The sequence below is a fragment of the Ascaphus truei genome, chromosome 1, assembly GCF_040206685.1.
Source record: "Ascaphus truei isolate aAscTru1 chromosome 1, aAscTru1.hap1, whole genome shotgun sequence".
NCBI classification, from domain to species: domain Eukaryota; kingdom Metazoa; phylum Chordata; class Amphibia; order Anura; family Ascaphidae; genus Ascaphus; species Ascaphus truei.
Window position 1 is genome coordinate 461,040,836 of NC_134483.1, and position 20,913 is coordinate 461,061,748.

Genomic DNA, 20,913 nt, shown 5'->3' on the forward strand with positions numbered 1-20,913 from the left:
ATTATTGAACTAACCAACTGTAGCCCTGTTTCCTCCTAAACAAGATGGCTACTGGTTCTGCCCTTTACTTGTTGGCTCACAAGGGCCTAAGCCTCCGCCACAGAGAGCCTGGGGCGATATACTTACAGCCTTGGTGTAGTGACTCCACCTGGGGGGGTCCCAATGTAGTGGGAGGAGCCCCTCACAGGACCCAAATAATGAACACACACAATGTAAAATAGAAAGGCCTTTACTGGAACACATATCTTATACTCTGTAACGTCTATACTATATAACGTCTATACTCTATAGGACTAAATGTTCAACTATCCACGCACCTCACACGGCTGTATCCCCACCACAGTGTACCCCACACTGTGTCCTGAGAATATCAGTCCCACAATGTTCCACAGTGTTCCACACCCAAACCCAATGTGTGTGTCACGATGGACACCAACTTTACCAACACATTTATAAATTGTGATTTATTTCCTTAATGACAAACACATGCCATCTGCAGAATACACTTAAAACAACACTTACTGGGATAAGGGAATGAAATAAATTGTCCTTTGCCTGCAAGCGCAAGAAATGCAGTCTTGATTTAAAGGTCCCGTGGCCAGATCGCAAGTTGCCGATCTAATATCTCAGCCACCTCACAGAATTTCATAGAGATTTGTTAGAATTCATTCAAGAGTCACCAGGGATAACAAATGCTGAAGTTTGGGGCAAATCCTTAGTTACGTTGTTATTAACCCCTTCTCTCCAGGACCGGTTGCCGCTGTGCTGGAATAAAGCCTTGCGTCTTTACATCATGGATCGAAAATCATGAACAACATCACGATTAAGAATCACACCGGGGATACCAAGGCTATCTCTAACATGTGGTCTCAATCCCTCGTGGGAACAATTTAACCCACCAATGGCCATGTTGCCCACAGTTCATAAGACCGGGCAAAAAGGCTTCCCGGTGTGCAAAGCACATGGGTCAGTTTGACACCCATGCCAATTAGCATACCTGGGAAACACCCATATCTTGGCGCCTCTGAGTCCGAGATTTGGCCCAGAGGTGTCAATGGTCCGGCATCTGTTATACATCAGAATGCCGGCCGTGTATACATTATGGGTCTCTGGGTCTTTTCATCCCTGACACTTCTTTAGACTGGGGGGTCGCCAAATCAGTGAAACCCTTTTGAAGTGCAGGCAGGAAAATACCCCCAGCTCATTCACCCATATCACATCTGTATGTCAGAGAAATTCTTTCCCGGGTTTACAGAACATATTTTAAATCTGCAGTTTTTACACACTTTATTAAAACATCATGTTCTGCTTGTGCTACAACTGTAATTTATATGTGTAGGTGCATGTAGTGTTTAACTGTACTTGCACCCCGAAAATCAGGTTACTGGGTGCTTCCGTTCTCGAGTTAGCCTTTACAATTGAAATGCCGGATTCGGAAACGCAAGTTCACCCAATTCTCACATCAATTGACACAGTTCCCACGTCAATTGACTTTCCGCCTTTCAAGTTACAAAGTTAACGGGAGACGGATACATTTTATCGGTAAAACACTTGAGATTCTAACCGCAACCACTTATTCAATTGACTTGTGGTTATGTGTCAAACCGATAGTAATGGATACCCATCTCACAGGCAGCCCTTTAAACTTTTGCCACACGTCTTCAATTAGCGCTAGCGTTGGGCGCTCACTACTCCCTCTTGTGTCTGTGAAAGGGTATAACAGGCAATGCATTTTTCATTTATTACAGCAGGCGGGAATAGCCTGCAAATGGGGATTAAAAAGGCTGGAATAGGGCAAAATCAACAGTGTGATGCACAGAATTTTAACCCCTTCATTCCCATGACGAGTCAGGATTAATCAGCCGGGTATAACCTTTATTTTAGGCCTGATTAATCCTCTCCTCGCCACAGTGTGTGACCGCGCGGCCCACTAATTTGAGGGTAGTTATAATTGGTGCACTTGTTGTGAGGTACCTGCCGGGTGCTCCAGCACCCGGGCGTGCCGACAAGAAACCAGCTAGGAATCCGCCGATCCAGCGCTGTCCTCTACAGTGCATCCACCTCTGCGAGGGGTGGCATCCTGCTGGAGTGTCCCCACCATGATGATAGTCTCTGATTTTGCCACAGTAGCCTGGTCCCAGACCACTGGAATCAGAGTTGCACAGCATGCAGATGTGTCCCTGAATTATATATGTAGCTAAAAGGGTAGGTTTCTGACTAAGGGCCTGTCTGTGTAGCAGCCACAATCTATCAGCGTGAGTCGGGGCCTAGCTGGGGCCCAGGGGGAAATCTTGCCTAGTCACAGACCACTGCACATACACCTCTTACCCCTATCCTGTTCCAGCTCTGACTGACTCCTCCTCTTCCAGCGCGCGAATATCTATCTCCTGCCCCTGAGCACTATTGGGCCGCCGTGTGCGCTCACTCCACTGTGCATGTGCAACCCTTCAATGGCCGCCACACGCTCTCTGCGCATTTGTGAGCCTCCGCGCATGCATATACACCTTTCAAACATGGCAGCGCCCTGCAGAGGGCCCGCTGGCGAGCCCGCCGTCACCCGCAACCACCCGGCAACAGCGGAGGTAAGGAGGGGAGAGGCACAACATCAGGGGACCAGAGGGGACCTGGCCACACAACCAAACATAATTTTTAAAAAATCATTAGAGAATTCATGGTGCTATACTGTACCATGCAGCATCATTTCATTTAATTTAATCTACTGAACCAGTCATGTTCATCTTAAAAAGTAAAGGCTGAATATCTCCAATTAATTTTAAGTGCGATTCAGAAAATACATCTGGATAAAAGTATTGATACAGTACATGTGTTCTTTATTTAAGATTAATTAATTCCTTATTTGTAAACACATATTACAGATCCATAATTTAAAATGTTGTATAGCTACAGTAGGTGATATACTGTACAGCCCATAGGTTTAACTGAAGCAGAAGCCCCTTTTCCTTCAACATACAGCACTTAACGGGTTTCCAGTTAGACTCAGCGCTAAAAACAACCCTACTGTATCTTTACAATTATTTTACTTAGTTTTTTTTGTAACTATACTGAAAAATATTTTATCACAATGTATTCGATTTAACTGTAAAGTACATATATTGGTTAGTTAAAAAATTATATACATTGTTTCATGTCCCCTTTTGAAATAATTACTACATTACTTTTTTAATTTTCTTATGTACTTGCAAAAGCGACATAACATTTATATTTACATAAAATGAATTAAAAGAAAAAAAGAGGTCCCTTCTTTCTGAAACCTGGAACTGCACTCCCACCCCATTTTCCCACCAGTGGAACAGACATTATTTGCCAGGAGAAGGGAACTACAACTCTTAAATTTGAACCTTTTATGTTCCTCCCTCTCCCCCACACCAGATCCCTAACTTCTATGTCCTTATGGTGTGGCAGGGCAGTGAGCATTGGCTACCAGTAGGGAAAAGATATTCAAAATTACCTCCTAAACTGTTCCAAATATGGCGGCTGTCAACAATGCTGGTCATGTGCTCTGCTGTGTCTCTGGGACATCATCGGAGACACATCATGCAGGACGTACACCACAAACACCCTCATGAAAGTGCAGCAGGTGTATTGGGCTACTCTGAAGTTCTCTGTCTCATTGGAAGCCATTAATCACCTCTCCACTGATGTACAAGGTAGGAATCCAGTGTGTGTGTATGTGTGAGGGGAGATAATATGGGTTACAGCAGGGGTGCGCAACGTTTTTTTCCTGCACCCACCTCCACCCCCCTGTGTGTGCTGGTCCTAGCACTCGCCTTCCCCTCTCAAGTGACCCGGCGTCAAACATGACATCACCTGATCCGCAGTGTAATTTGATGCTCGTTACCATGATGACACATCACGTCATATGACACTGTGGAATCATTTGATGCCGGGTTGTCATGGCGACGTGACCAGAAGCCGGCTGAATCCCGGTACGTTGAAGAGGCCTCGCGCAGTGCCCTGGCATTTAATTTAAATGTCTCAAACAAGAGTGCGGGGCCTCTGCAACCGCTGCACATCCCCAGAAAAATCTTGCACCCACCCTTGTGGGTGTGCCTCCCAGTTTACGCACTCCAAGGTTACAGCACTCTTCACTCTAGAGCACCACCATTCACACAGTATATTGGATTTAGCACATCTTGCATTTTGTCCTCATCCTAACTCCATTGTCAGGGCCTAGTACTCACTACTGAACTTACACTACTACCACTGCCATGACTCCCCTACTATTTATATTTGTTCTAACCTCACTTCTTTTCAAACCATACTTTGCTTTCTGTCATCCTCATTATGCCTCTAACTCCATTCATATCTCCAGCTCTCCTTTCTTCTTGACTTCTCCGTTCACATAAACTTATTTCTTATCTGCGCACTTTGAAACTATACAGCAATAAACCGTGCACTAAAACACACCCCTACAAATCATCTTCACAAATCCATTTTCATTTCATTCTTCTCCCCCTTGCTTTTGGGGATATCTCTCCCAATTCTGGCCCCTGCATTATGTCTACATGCTCTCATCCTTGCCTCCCACAATAAACTTTACCTCCTTGTCGAGTAAACCCCTCAAACCTCATACCCATCCCCTGTAAACCTCTCTCCCGTCTCCCTTTCTATTGTGCCCTTTGGAATGCAAGCTCCCTGTTGTTTTTACCTCCATTATATTGCAAAGATATGCCCTTTCTTCTGGCGCTCTATTGCTAAAATGCTATTGCAGGCCCTCATTCACTCCTTTCTCGACATATAATCTTCTACTGTCCGGCCTTCCTGCCTCTCACCTGGCTCTCCTACAATCTATTCTAAATGCTGCTGCTAGAATCACTTTACTCTATACTAACTCTGTCTCAAGGTCTCTCATGTTGCAATTCTTCTCATGGCTTCCTATCATCTAGGTATTACTTACAAGTGTCTCATTTCTTTTAAGGCTAATTTCTCACGATACACCTGCCCGACTCTTGTGTTCTGCTCAAGGATGTTTTACTGTCTACTCCTTTTGTATCTAAAGCCCTATCCACCTTAAACCTTTCTCACTGACTGCCCCACACCCCTGGAATGCCCTTCCCCTCAATATCCAACTGGCACCCTCTATCTCCACCTTTAGGACGTTTCTTTAAACACACCTATTTAATGAAGCAATGTAAAGGCAGCTACCTGACTGATACTATACATCTCAGATGCACTAAAGTTGGCCCCTTGCAGACACACTTACCAGAACACCTGTCTCTGTAAGTTCTCCCCACTTACAACTTACATTGTAAACTATTTGGGGCAGGGAATTTTCCTATTGTTGTATGTCTGAAGCGCCGAATTCCATTAGGGGTTACGTGCATTTTAAAGTGCTATTTACCTGGATGGCACCAAAGAAATAAAGATATACATAAATACATACATACATTATATAATAAAGGGTCCCTCCTTTCCCGTAGACTCCCAAAGAGATTGATTGAATCTACAGGTTAGGGAGAAATTACAGTTGCGGGAGAAGAGAGAGAACAGAGTTATAGGAGACGGAGCAGAGTTTTATGGCAGGGATCACAGTTGTAAGGGGAATTGAAGTTTCAGGTTTATGGGAGAGGTCAGAATTATAAGAGAAGCAGAGATACAGTGACAGGGGGTATCAGAGTTGTAGGGGATCAGAGTAATTGAATCTGTTTGAATCTGATGTGAATCTGTTTGAATCTGATGTGAAAATGCCACCTGGCATTTTGATTTTTTGCAGAGAGAGAGATGGAGTTAAGATCTCAATGTAAATAACTGCAAGGCTTTTTTTTTAAGTTTGCTGAGCACATCAGAGTGTCTTTAGGTGGAATTGCATGCTTTCGCACATTTCTTTTAATTAGCAAAATTAGCAAATTAACTTTTGTGGGTTGATGAAGGAAAATATATTTTTACAGGCATAGAATTATTAGGTTAGTACTTACCTAATAATTTCTTGAATCATCATACTCCTTAACTTCCTTAACGGTCAATATACAGTTTTTCTATGGATTTTTTTCAGATGTTTCACCTTTCATACATACAGGAACTACAATATTAATTTATAATCATGCATTGTATCTGTTCTTCCTCAAATAAGCATTAGTATTATGTTACGATTATGAATAAGTGGATTTCAATGTGATTTTTAAGTAATCAATCATAAACATTTTAATTGATTAGACATATTTTGGACATTTCGGCTTCTGGTGGTTTTTATATATTAAATATACAGGTATTATTCATATACTTGGTAAGATGCACATTTTAATTGCATTCACATACCATAAGTATGTGAATTCACACTTAATTCTAGTTTCTCTGCCGACAATGTAATGTTTTTCTTTATTTCAAATAGCTATTTGCTAATGAATAAATATTTATATGAATATTTGGTTTTAGCAATCTCCAAATTATGTATAATGGTGATCTTTGTATTAGTATTAATTTAATAATTCATTGGATTAGTTCTACAGTAGTCAGTCGTTCAATAACAGTTTGTGATATTTAAACATGTTATGAATGTATACAGTAGCATGACTCCTTGGTGAAGAAAGAACTGAAAAATGTTACAGTGGCAAGAAAATGTTTGTGAACCTCAATGATAGTTATGGAAATGTCATAGTTTTTCCTTGATACACTTCTTGAATTAAAACAAGTCTTTTCTTAAATATCCAATATGGTTTATATTAACCAATCCCATGTCTTTTGAAACAAAATGATGTATGAATTAGACAAACAATGAGTAAGTCAGGGTATGTGCAAAAGTAAGCCAAACCCTGTTTTTATCAGCTAAATTAAAGGGGATCATTAGAATCAGTGTTTAAATAATTAGGGAAATCTTCTGGGTGAGTTCGGGAGGCCCTACCTTATATAAAGATCAGAAACTTTGTAAGTTTGGGATTCACATGTCATGCCACAATCCAAAGAGATCTCTGAGGTCCTCAGAAAAGCGGTTTTTCATGCTCATCAGGCTAGAAAGGGTTACACAACAATTTGTAAGGATTTGTGGCTCCCTCAAACCACTGTCAACAAATGGAGAAAGTTCAAGACCACAGTACTCTACCCAGGAGCGGTCGTCCTACTGTACCAAAATCTCTCCAAGAAAAAAACGACAAATTATCCAGGAAGCTACATAGAACCCCAGAGTAACATCCAAGGATCTGCAGCCCACTTTCACCTTGTCTAATGTAAGTGTTGATAACTAACTTTCAGAAAAAGACTGAACAAGAATTGTGTTCATGGAAGGATAGCTAGGAGGAATCCACTGCTCTCTAGATAGAACATTGCTGAATGTCTGAAGTTCACTAAAGAGCATATAGATGATCCACAAGACTTCTGGAACAACGTTCTTTGGACAGACAAGTCAAAGGAAGAACTTTTTGGCCTAACTGAGAGACATTAAGTTTGGCAAAAACCAAACACTGCGTTCGGACATAAGAACATCATCCCAACCATCAAGCAGAGTGGTGGAAGTGTGATGGTTTGGAACTGTTTTGCTGCATCAGGTCATGGACGGCTTACCATCATTGACACAACCATGAATTCTGCGTTGTATCAGAAGATACTAGAGAAGAATGTCAGCCATCTGTCCGTGAGCTGAAGCTGTAGTGAAAGTGGGTCATGCAGCAAGACAATGATCCTAAACACACAAGCAGAACTACAAAAGAATGGCTGCAGAAGAAGAAATTGGAAAGGTGTTTTAAAATGACCTATTTAAAATCTGGGCCTAATCTTCATCTAAATGTTGTGGCAGAACCTGAAGCGAGCTGTCCACGCAAGGAAGCCATCAAATGTCACTAAGTTGAAGCAGTTCTGTAAGGAGGAATGGGCCAAAATTCCTCAAAACGATGTGAGACACTGACCAGCAGTTACAGGAAATGTTTAGTTTAAGTTATTGCTGCGCAAGGGGGTGCCACAGGTTCTGAATCTAAAGGTTCACATACTTTTCCACACATGTATATTGAATGATTAATCATTTGTGGATAAATAAATGTTGAAAAAGTGTCATGTTTTTGTGTAATTTTTTTCATCAGGTTTCTTTATCTATTCTTAAGACTTAGATTAAGATCTAATAACATTTTAGGTTTGAAATATGTGAAAATCCTAAGGGGTTCACAAACTTTTTCTCACTGTATGTGTGTACTGTAAGTTATGGGTGTGATATTATCATCTGAGATACAGGAAAGGTATTTAATATCCTGCTAACACACATGGGGGTGAGGTATTGAGGTAAATTTGGAGCACATCTTACACAAATTGTGTCATTTTCAACCTACGTCTCTTTGCATCAAGTATCAATGTAATTACCCTGAGATTTGCACAATGTGCGTCAGTTTGCAATTTGGAGAGTATCCATAAGATTTGTTAGGTTTTATTTGCAATTATAGTATTATAGTAAGGAAGTCTTGTTGATCATGTAAATATCCGATGATGAAGACATGCATTTTAAAACCTGTTGGGAAGGGAATGGATACCCTTTTCCCATTCATTTTTCGTCATTTCCTTTCTTCCATTGGTGAGTTGCTGAATGTAGGAATGTAGAAGTTTTACTTAAGTGCCCCACGCTTGGATCCCCAACAATTATTTGGGATTGTATTTATGACTTCCTGTAATTTATGGAAGAAATCCCAAATGGAGCCTCTAAATAATGTAGGGTTTTGTCAATGATCTTATGATAGTTACAGTTTGATGTATCGTACGCTAGACTCTGGAGGATTTTAGTAAATACCAGCTGTATACATGATGAATTTTTGATTGACAAACTCTTTATTAACTGGCTTTGGAATTCTTCTGACATGATAGTAATGACAATGGCTGAAAAATGTTGTTTGTTTTCTTTTATCCAAATTATTCATATTACTGCACTTTACAGAGGGACAACCATAGTTTGAAGTAACAATTGAAATAATACATTGCGTCTAAATGCAGTATACTGTACGCCCTGCACAAATGCACTATATGTTTCTCTAGAAATTAGTGAACAAAAAGTTACTTTGATGCACACTGTGTGGCGATTTTGTAATACACTGTTTTTATTAGTCTCTCATGACTATTCTGCTCCTCTGAATATTTGATATCTTGAACGGATTTATTATCATCAAGCCTTTAAAAGCAGACTGGTTTATTATGTCCTTTAGGAATGAACATCTTTGGATATATTTATCCATGTTTTATAACCTTGAAGATTATCTAGTGCAGTAAATATACTTCTATTTGAGATATTATTTCACTCGTACTAATGGTGGTCATAAATCAGGGTGAAAATAACTATCAATGTGAATTCAAACTTTTATTGAGAACTACAGTATGTAATTAAAGATTTTGTGATATGTGATGCTCTTCAATAGACCCGTATTGCAGTCTGTTATGTGCATTTTAATTCTGTACCTGTTTAGAATATTGAAAAATAAAATTAATTGTTTGAATGTTGTCATTCTAATTGCAGGACTCAGAATTTTTTTTTTCTACATTTGTTTTGTTTGTGTATGTATATATATATTGTGACAGAAACCAGGGGATGGTAATAAATTCCATATATAGGGCTTCCAGGATACTGAACAGTTTCTATCCTGTTTGGCCTGGGAGTGCAGCCTCATAATACATGCACTCCATCCCACAGTTTGGCAAGTGCTGGAACTGATGGATGAGGGATCCAGACCAGAGTTTGTCTGCTGCCTGATTTTTGTCACCTGTCATGCTAATTAGAAATCAGGTATTTAAGACTGATTTCCTGGTTCCTCTGCCCTCTCCCCAAGAGCCTGGAGACAGGAAGGCTGCTGGAAGCAGAGAGGGGAAAAGCCTCTCCCCAAACAGGTTAAATCATTCTGTTCCTTTTTGTCTAAAACTGCAAAGTAGCTTGTTTTGTTGTTGGAAGTGGAAAAGCCACTTCAACCCTGAGTCAGGGAAAACCTAAGTTAAGTTATTGCTCAGGTGAGCAGCTTTTTGTTTTGCTATGTTTCTGTTGTATGCACTGTGGCAGTCTCAGTGCCTGGGACTGAATAAACCAGGCATAGCCTGTTTAAAGGAACAGCACGTGACGCCTCATCATTTAACCTACCCTAAAAGACCGTGTTCTAACAGTCCCAGACAGACGGCGGAGCCCCGGAGTAAGCCGTTTGTCACATATGGTGGAGAATGCGGGCAGAACACTAAAAGGTCTGCGGGTAAAATAACTTTAAAAAAAAAAAAAAAAAAGTTTTTTTTTTCTCTCCACGTGGTGAGTGCGCTGGTACGCAATGTCGCTGCCCAGAAAGACGCGGATGAAACCCAGCAACAGCTGTTAATAAACCAGCAACAGACGAATGCAGCCATGCAAGAAGCTAATGCAAACCAGCAACAGATTAATGCAAACCAGCAACAGACGAATGCAGCCCTGCAAGTGGCTAATGCAAACCAGCAACAGACGAATGCAGCCCTGCAAGAGGCGAATGCAGCTCTGCAAATCGTGAATGCAAATCAGCAAGAAAAAAAACGCTTGCTGAGAGAGGAGCAACCACGGTTTGCCCAGGGCTTACAGCAGGAACTCGAGATCCTGAGAGGGACTATCATTAAGACTCCACTGGCAGAGGCAGCCCCAGTCCCTGAGAATGACCAGGGCAAGCCACTACCTTCAGAAGATGGGGCCCTCGGATGATGTTGAAACCTATCTTCTCAATTTTGAATGCACGGCACAGAGAGAGGGATGGCCAGGAGCTGAGTGGGCCAGTCTAATCGCACCCTTCTTAAGTGGCAAACCCCAGAAAGCTTACTTTGATCTAGAGCCAGCCGAAGCTAACGTCTATGCAAAATTGAAGTTCGAGATCCTCGCCCGCCTCGGCGTAACCACGGCTGTTCGTGCCCAAAGGTTCCACGCATGGTCCTTCCCGTTGGATAAAGCCACCCGAAGCCAGATTTATGACCTCATCCACCTCGCTCGGAAGTGGCTACAACCCGAGATCAACTCAGCAAGGCACATCGTGGAACGGTTGGTCATGGACCAGTCCTTGAGGAAACTTCCCTCTGCCCTACGCCGTTGGGTCAGTCAGAGTGACCCCCACAATGCAGACGAGCTGGTGGCCCTCGTAGAAAGATATAAAGCAGCAGAAGAGCACCCGCAACCAATAGGCATGGAGCTTTCCCAGTACCCAAGGTTCAAGGACTCTTCCAAAGATGGTAAAAGGGTACCAGGGTTAAGGGGGGCTGAAGAGCGATGACCGCCTTCACACAGCACCAGCAATAGTGGTTCGCACACTAAGGGCAACAGCCAACATGGGGAGCCGAAAAAGGTCTCTAAGTGGGACACAGACTATGTACCTAAATGTGTAAATTGTTATGAGAGGGGCCACACCGCGAAAGTCTGCCCACTAAATGCTGAACCAATGCAATGCAACAGCGTTGAACCTTATTCGCTGTGGTCCCAATGTATGGGCCCTAGCCCAGAGGACCCCTTGAATAACCATCTGTGGGCATTTGTAAAGGTAAATGGTAAGAGGGTTCGGGCACTTCTTGACTCTGGGAGTATGGTCATACTAGTGTCCGAATACCTGTTGCCCATTGAGAAAAAACAGGTAAACAGTTCACAAAGAGTGGCAATTTGTTGTATACATGGGGATAATCACGAATATTCCACTGTTGATGTTCTTAATGAAACAGAGTTTGGTTCTTTAGATTTCAAAGTGGGTATAGTACCCAAACTGGCACATGATGTGTTAATAGGGACCGACTTTCCTCATTTTCTAAAAATGTGGTACTCCTCTCAGAATAGCACCCATAGTTCAATAGCGGACCATAACAAAGTAACAGAAGAAACAAATCCTTTCCCTTTTTCAGAAATAGAGGTTGACGAGGGCCTAAATAAGAAGGGGAAAGAGGATGAGTGCTGTACAATTCCCTTCCCCATGGCTACCTTGGTAGGGAATACTCCAAATCAAGATGTTGAACAGGCACTTACCACCCCAGAACAGGATAAGACCTTCGCTGACCTAGAGGTCAGTCCTGGGAGTTTTAAGAAGGCCCAGTGGGAAGACCCCACATTAGCGGAAGCAAGGGGGAATATATGGGACCAGAATAGTACTCCGGGCCAACTAGATAGGTCACTTGCCGACCCCTACTTCGAGGTAGAGAATGACCTAGTATATCGGGTTGATAAAAGGAAATCAATTATAACTAAACAATTGTTGGTACCACGGACATTCCGTAATGTAGTATTACACCTCGCTCATAGTCACCCATTGGGGGGACACCTAGGGGTGGAAAAGACAAAAGGAAAGGTTCTCCGAAGCTTCTATTGGCCTGGGGTTCTTGCAGAAATTACAAATTATTGCTCCTCATGCCCAGAATATCAGATCACCGCCCCGTTCAAAGCGTATCGTAGCCCATTGGTACCCCTTCCCATAATAGATGTACCATTTGACCGGATTGCTATGGATCTAGTAGGACCCCTAATAAAGTCTGCTACGGGACATCAGCATATATTGGTAATATTAGATTATGCCACCCGATATCGGGAGGCATTTCCCCTACGTAGCACCTCTGCTAAAAACATAGCAAAAGAGTTAATAGTTCTGTTTACCCGGGTCGGAATTCCTAAAGAGATCTTAACTGACCAGGGAACACCATTTATGTCCCAAGTAACAAAAGAGTTTATAAACTCCTAAAAATCAAGCATCTCAGAACCTCAGTCTATCATCCACAAACAGATGATTTAGTGGAACGGTTCAATAAAACCTTAAAGAGCATGTTACGCCGGGCGGTCGATAAGGATGGGAAAAACTGGGATTGTTTGTTACCATACCTGTTATTTGCCATTAGGGAAGTTCCCCAATCATCCACAGGCTTCTCCCCGTTTGAACTATTGTATGGCCGACACCCAAGGGGCTTACTGGATATAGCCAAAGAGACTTGGGAACACGAGGTTACCCCTTACAGAAGTGTAATAGAGCATGTTGCCCAGATGCAGGACCGCATAGCTGCAGTCCTACCTATAGTGAGGGAACATATGGAAAAAGCTCAAGAGACACAGAGGAATAAGTATAATAAGAGTGCTAGGGTCAGAATTTTTTTTCCAGGCGATAGGGTACTAGTTCTGGTTCCCACCGTAGAGAGTAAATTCCTTGCTAAGTGGCATGGGCCATATGAGGTCTTGGAAAGAGTGGGAGAAATAAATTACAAGGTGGGACAGCCAGGTAGGAGGAAACCTGAGCAAATTTACCATATAAACCTACTTAAGCCCTGGAAAGATAGAGAGGTCTTGTTAAACCTAGTACCCCCACGTCCGTCAGAGAATCGAGAAACTGACCCAGAGGTTAGCATAGCTGAAACCCTGTCTGTTCATCAGAAACGAGAGGTCCAGAATTTAGTGAGAAGAAACAAAGAAGTCTTCTCTACACAGCCAGGTAGAACTAGCGTAATTGAACATGACTTAGGGCCTCATGCAGTAAGCGTTGATAAAGGAAATATGGCCATGTTATAGCCAAAATTGGGTTTGAGATTCAGTAAGCGCCGATAAGTGCTTCATATCGCCAGGTTTCGGAGCCGATAATTTGGTTATGGCCAGTCGCCTGCCGATAAGCCTGTTTTCGACACTGATCGCCACTTTTTTAAATCGGCTGGATTCAACAAAAAAAAACAGCTTATCGGGGCTGATCGGCACTACGAAATTGAGATGTTATGGCCGATTTCTCCCGCCAACTAAAGTTGGCATTTTGGACGGGAGAACGATCGCTAAGGCTGCCGGAACGGCACTTAGAAAAAAAACATCTTCTGTACATCAATGGAAGTCAATGGAGCGGGGACGTATAACAGTATAGTACTGTTTACGTTTCATTGCTCACAATACAAGGGGGATTTGCATTACAGTGTGGGGGCATTCCCTGCATTGTGTCACAGCTGACGTGTCTTATTTGCATAACATTCGACTTTTACATGTTTTCAGCATTTGCGGGTCACATTACTCATCATGTGATGATGTGGCAAGGGAAAATACTATACTACACTCTTAAAGGAGAACCTCACATCATATCACACATTTTACTCAACTCAGCGACAATTATTTACATGATGTCACACATGTCACACATGTCACACATACACAGTATATTCATCTTCCTTTACATTACACAATGCTTGTAATGTGACACGCATCTTTAAACGTTCATGTACATCTGTATTCTCATGTTTACATATACTTTTGGGTCCTCCCTATTTTCATGACGTCACTTATTGGACGCTCAATCACATTGCATGTTTACATTGTAACCGTTGCATTACAAGCACTTCAACCTAACTTATACACACATGTACAGTAATTCATCATTGGGACACCTTGTAAACTCATTCTATACCAACTATCCTCCTTACACAAATGCATGCATATGCACACGACTATTCATTGTTGCCAACATGTCACAATAACATGGATAATTACACATGTTACACAAAACTTTTCCCACGTCAATCTCAGCCTTTTTGTCTCATTACATGACTGACTCTTGCGTTCACAAGTGTTACATGCATTGCACATGCAACTATTTATTTGCAAGCAATCTTTGTACAAAGCTTCACGTCACATCATTGCCAAATATCATCATTCCCTGCAGAATACACACAACAAATACTTAGAACAACAAGTGCACACAGCTTGCCACAGAAGTACTTTATTATGTTAATGTAACACCTTGCATTTTACTATGTCACCTGACATCATCACATACCTATTTAAAGGACGCACATTACCTGCTCATTCACAGCTACTCATTTCAAAATGTTGCGAATGTTTAGGAGACGCAGGAACATTCTTTTCTATGACATGCTTGATGATCAAGAGAATCATATAGGGCAAGGTAGGGACACACCGAGGGACAGTGACAGTGACGCGGATACGACAGGGACAGGGAGAGGGACAGGCCGAGGGACAGGTAGAGGGACAGGAGATCAGAGGAGAAGACAGAGGAGACAACTTGTGCCTCGTCCGCGTCTGTACAGGGAGAGAACCCTGTTAGATGGGATGAGTGAGGAGGAGATTGTAAGTCGCTATCGTTTGAGTTCAGCAGCAATCTTAGCTCTTTATGAGGAGATAAGGGGGGATTTAGATTTTTTCACAGCCAGAGGTCGTGCAGTCCCTGGGCTTGTTAAAATGCTGTGCTCATTACATTATCTTGCTTCCGCGTCATACCAGACAACTGTGGGCATAGTGGGCGGGGTCTCGCAATCTACATTCTCGCGGGCCTTGACCCAGTTTCTCTATGCACTCAATAGACGCGCTAGGAATTATATTCATTTTCCTACAGAGGCGACAGAGTGGCTGGAAGTCAGGACTGGCTTTTATAATATAGCAGGGATACCATCTGTGCTGGGTGCAATCGATTGCACACATGTTGCTTTGATTGCACCTAGTCAGAGTGAGCATGTGTACCGCAATCGGAAGCACTACCATTCACTCAATGTACAGGTGGTATGTGATGCGACGATGAGGATAATGCATGTGGTACCCAAGTTCCCTGGTTCCAGTCACGATTCCTCTATCCTGAGGAACTCTTCAGTCTTCCATGCGTTCGAAGAGGGACATTTTGAACCTGGTTGGCTGCTGGGTGAGTACATATTTACATGTTCTAACACAAAACACATGTTGATTTAGGAATGTTGGCATTGTACAATTTGATCACTAATGTCAGCTTATGTGTGCTCCATTCATTATAGGTGACTCAGGATACGGAATTAGGCCGTGGCTCTTGACTCCGGTGCTAAACCCTCAAACTGAAGCAGAGGACAGGTACAATGCAGCCCATATATCTACAAGATCTGTTATAGAGAGGACATTTGGCCTACTCAAGACCAGGTTTAGGTGTCTGGACAGAACTGGTGGGGCTCTTCTATACAAGCCTCAAAAAGTGTCTGATATTATCCTTGCCTGTTGCATTTTGCACAATGTTGCACTCAGGCACAATGTACAGTCAGACCTAGCTGAGGCTTTGGTAGACGAGCATCCCACCCATGTAGCTGCTGAAAATGAACAAACAGCCAGTGGTGGCCAGACACGACAGAATCTCATCAATTCATTTTTTTCTTGTAAGTACAAACTCATATGTTCCTAGTACTACTTTTATAGTTTAATTATGTTATATTAACAATAATGTTTCTTTATATAACCTTCTGTTAGGACACAGATGAATATGGGTTGCACACCTTTCTTTTCTCTGCTGTGTGCACAAAGGGATGTGGCACCGGTATGTTATTGTTGCACAGGTTATAGAATCCCTCTTCAATTGTACTTTAGTTGTGTGTATGTGAATACAACTTGGGTAACAAAGCAATAATATTGTAGCATTGTGTTATTCCTTATGCTAAGACAAAACACATATTATGCCCATAATCATTCATGCTTCTAGTATGCTTACATACAATGTTATTGGTGCAGTGTAACATGTACATCCATATGATGTGTACACCAGGCTGATTTACATTTTGAATGTCATGAAATATACATGGTGTTGTACATTTAACACCAAATACACACTTTGCTGTGTTGTTTACGGTACTGAAGATGGCATGTCAATGTTTGCAATTTATATATTGTTCCTTTGCATTATAGGTATATCTCCAGTATGACTGATCATGGTATGTATATTTGCTGACATCTCTCATAAGATGTGGCTACCTCAATCTTCCTATAATTATTGGAACTAAAAACCCAACATATTGGTTTAAACACAAATGTTACATATATGTACTTTCTGTATCATGTATATGCATTTAGCTACTCTTGAGCTTTCATGTGCATTGTATTACAAAATGATTACTCACATTTCATCACATTTTATGTATGTTTCCTTATAATTTCCATTAATGTAATATAGAGGTGGTTGGAGAAAAGGGGATAACTGTACTTATTTGTTTACTTACGGGAGCACATTCATCACTAGCATAGACACACTTTTTAAGACAACTGTTTGTGTCTCTATCAATTGGTGTAGGATCCATGTATAACACCGACAAATGATAACACCAGCTTTATTATGGTAGCTTATATCATCATATTGACTATACTATGTATTTCTAAACGATTAATAAACACAGTAAACTATAGTTAGTTAGGTTAATGAAATATACACAGAAACGTACTTCATAACATGATGGTGATGTCATATTCAGAACATCATGCATTGGAGGGGACCATAACATCTGGCCAGTAACATTATTTGCTACAGTCCCAAACCATTTTATCTACATACCCATGTAACAAGAGATTTTAAAAATAAATGGCTACTTGGTTGTAAGTGTCCTTTACATTGGGAGAAGGAGTGGCTCACTGAGTAAAGACACACACTGGCACTGATAGTTTGAAGCAGGGGAGTTTGGTTCAATTCCCGGTGTGGGCTCCTTGTGACCTTGGCCAAGTCACTTTATCTCCCTGTGCCTCATGCGGCAAAAAAACATTTGTACGTTCCACGGGCCAGGGACCTCAGGCTGAAACATGTGTCTGTAAATCGCTGCGTACAACTAGCAGCCCTATACATGAACATGCTCATATTATTATTATTATTGTTACATAGTTTCGACAGTCATACGTTCCATTACATATTAGAATACACAAATGTGTTAGCAGAGTGGGAATGGTTGTTATATATAAAACACACCATGTCATAAAATGTTAGTAGTCATTAAAGAACACTCAATAAAAATTCATGAGGCACTCTTTTGCAACATCATTATGTTAATTAAGTGCTTATGCAATATAGGCATAAGGGTATCACATTTTTAATTGTTTGTTAATAAGCGCTGCAAGCAATATAAAATTAGTTCCATATGTAGTATAGTAGTCGGTGGCTCCTCCTCACAATCATCTCATATAAAGGTAGACTCTTCTGAAATCATACATTGATCCGATTGTATCTTCCCCGACATCTCTGAAATACAGCAAACACATGATGGTCAAAGATGGCACCTTACTAGATATGCATCCGTGACAACGCGTTACGCAGCTCTATATGATTGTGTAGATACACACGTCAGTCACTTATATGTTAGAAGTAAAACTGTTCATCAGTATGTAATGTTTCTTTAAATTTGTAGCAGGCATAACTATGTATAAGAAGTGAACGTTGCCTGTATACTGAAAGATGTGCGCGCACATCTTTGTGTGCGCACGCACTTCACGCTTGGCTCCACTAACTGTTAGCGCATGCGCAAAACAAAGCGTACGTTGTGCGTTCAATACATGTTGAAAATACCAGTAAACATAACATCTTTATTTCAAATACAATGAAGACGAAACTACATTCGTTCTAAACGAGTACATCTGTATTCTTTTTAAACAGACGTGTTTGAACAGAAAGCACGGCCGATAACACAATGCGCAAATGCAATACGTGTGACGTCATGTTAAGCCAGCGTGAAACGCACGCTAACACTCCTCCCACTCAATTAACATTCGGCTAACGCCCAGGGTACGCCTACAAACACTGAGCCGCACGCATCACACACTGCAGTTACCGTTACTATAACAAAACATGACAGCCAATAGGCTTTGAGGCGCGCACGTCGCTTGGGGGCGGGACTTACATCACTAATCCTTTTTAAGGACGCCTTGGCCCATGACAAGGGTCCCACGTCATACGTGGTGGACCCGGTTTTCAATGTTGTAGATGTTGCATGATAACAAAACAGGTATGTGTTAGAGTAATGGTAAAATGTTGCTAATATGTTTAAAGGGATAGGAAAGTACGTATATTTATTCCGTCAGCAATGTGTACTACTCTTTCAGGTCCTACTATATTGTATTAGGAAACAATTTGTTTGTGATCGCTACATGTTATGCAGTCTGCAATGTTACGCTGTATCCACGCATTGAAAGTGAAAATGGTGGTTACAAAAAAAAAAAAAATTTAAACGCAGAGTCAACGCATAACGATTGTTATATTTACCATTCTTCTAGAATTAACTCTTCGCCTGGCTGCAACTGGTCGCTCCAGAAATGCAAGCCATTTTCATCCACGCTTAACCCAACCGCTGAATCCAGTATGGCACATATCTCCTCCAGGATGCGCTCATAGGAATCGCCACTGCTTTCTTCAAATAATTGGTCGGGAGGTAGGTTCATTTCTTCCGGTTCCCATTCCAATGCAATTTCAGCTGAAAGGCTTGGTACATAATCATAGTACTTTTGTTCTTGTACAATGTGGGTTTCAGGAATGGAGGCTGCAGATATTGCAGCACGTATCGATTCAAACGGATCAGTAGTAGCGGATACATTGCTATTGCCATTAGGAATAAATATGCCTTTCACGACAATATAAGTGCCGTCTTTCAGGATAAATTATTTTTCCGGGGCAATCTTCCAGAAACCATAGGTGTGTTGTAGCTTATCCTGGTCACGTTCAAAAAAGTCATTACTTGATAAAGTGAATCTTATTGAGGAATTAAAATTCCGTGCATGCTTACGGTCTTGGTAATAAGGATATTTTGCTCGAATGAAATCATCAATTTGGCGTGTGCTTGCTTTCTGTCCGCGACTGTTCAAGATGGCTTCACAGATCATGTACTTATACCCTAAAAGGGGATTAATATTGTTAACGAATTCATCAGCCATGTCTGAGTAGCACAAAAGCTGTGTGCAGGTCTGTGTTATTTGCTCATCAAAATGAATGTGCTGAATGGCTAACAAACTCCTGTTTTTCCTTGTCAAGGTCAACAAAAGTAACTACTTTGACTCCTTATTTCAAACGCCAATTGGATTTGTTTGTCTAATTGGGTTAACAGTTGTGGTTCGTGATATGGGACTGTGGGAGAAACATTTCTCCTTCTTTTATCTCGTTTGTGAAAAACATCCCTAGACTGTGAATGCGTTCACATAGTGTTTTTTTGAAAACTAACAAAGACCAGTGTGTGAAAATATTTCTTAGCCAGGCATATCAGTAAAAACACACCTGCAAAAAGAAATCTTTTTTCCCCGCTTACATTTCTGTGTGTATGTGAAAGTCTGGTTAACTCCCTGTCTGCATGAGTTTAAATACGTGTGTATATATATATATATATATATATATATATATATATATATATATATATATATATATAAATATATCTCTTATAAAAATATATATATATTTATATATAATATTTTTTTTTTTTTTATATTGCAGGAGTACACACAACATTGATGGCATTAAGTATACCTTGTATGAAACCTATTTAAATGGTGAGAAACATGATTGAATGAAGTAATAAACATTTGTTTAAGCACAATACTGTTAGAGTCTCATACTTAGGATATTTCTCAAACATTAGGCCTGTATTATTAAAATAGTGTGCTTTCACAAGGAAGCATGAAGTGTATTAGTTTGTGTATACCAGTTTATATAGTACTATATATATATATATATATATATATATATATATATATATATATATATATATATATATATATATATATATATATATATATATATACACACACATATATACATATATATACACACATATATATATATATATATATATATATATATATATATATACACATATATACATATATATATACACATATATACATATATATATACACATATATACATATATATATATATACACACTCACACACTCACACTCACACTCACTCAGTGTGTGTGTGTGTGTGTGTGTGTGTGTGTATATATATTATTATACATTCTGAGATGTTATAGAAACGAACACACAACTGATTAAAGGACAAAATTACAATGGCCAAGCAAGGCAAAGGTAAGTAATAATTTACACATAATCCTGCTGTACACGTACAAGAAAGATGTTTGCACTTACTTAGGTGTTTTAATAATTGCATGTGACTAATATGCATATGCAATTCTTACATCAATTAACACACCCAAATGCAATGTTTTGCTGCAAAGTCAATGGCAGCTTCTCTAAACTTAGCAACTGGCTCCTGGTGGACCATTACTGAACAGACGA

The 20,913-nt window shown here is 40.7% G+C and overlaps 1 protein-coding gene across 1 annotated transcript in view; it reads left to right on the top strand.

Moving 5' to 3' along the window:
* The window catches only part of SGCZ (sarcoglycan zeta), a 1,846,920-nt gene that overhangs the window by 548,076 nt on the left and 1,277,931 nt on the right, over positions 1–20,913 (top strand). The gene's annotated exons all lie outside the window — the stretch shown is intronic.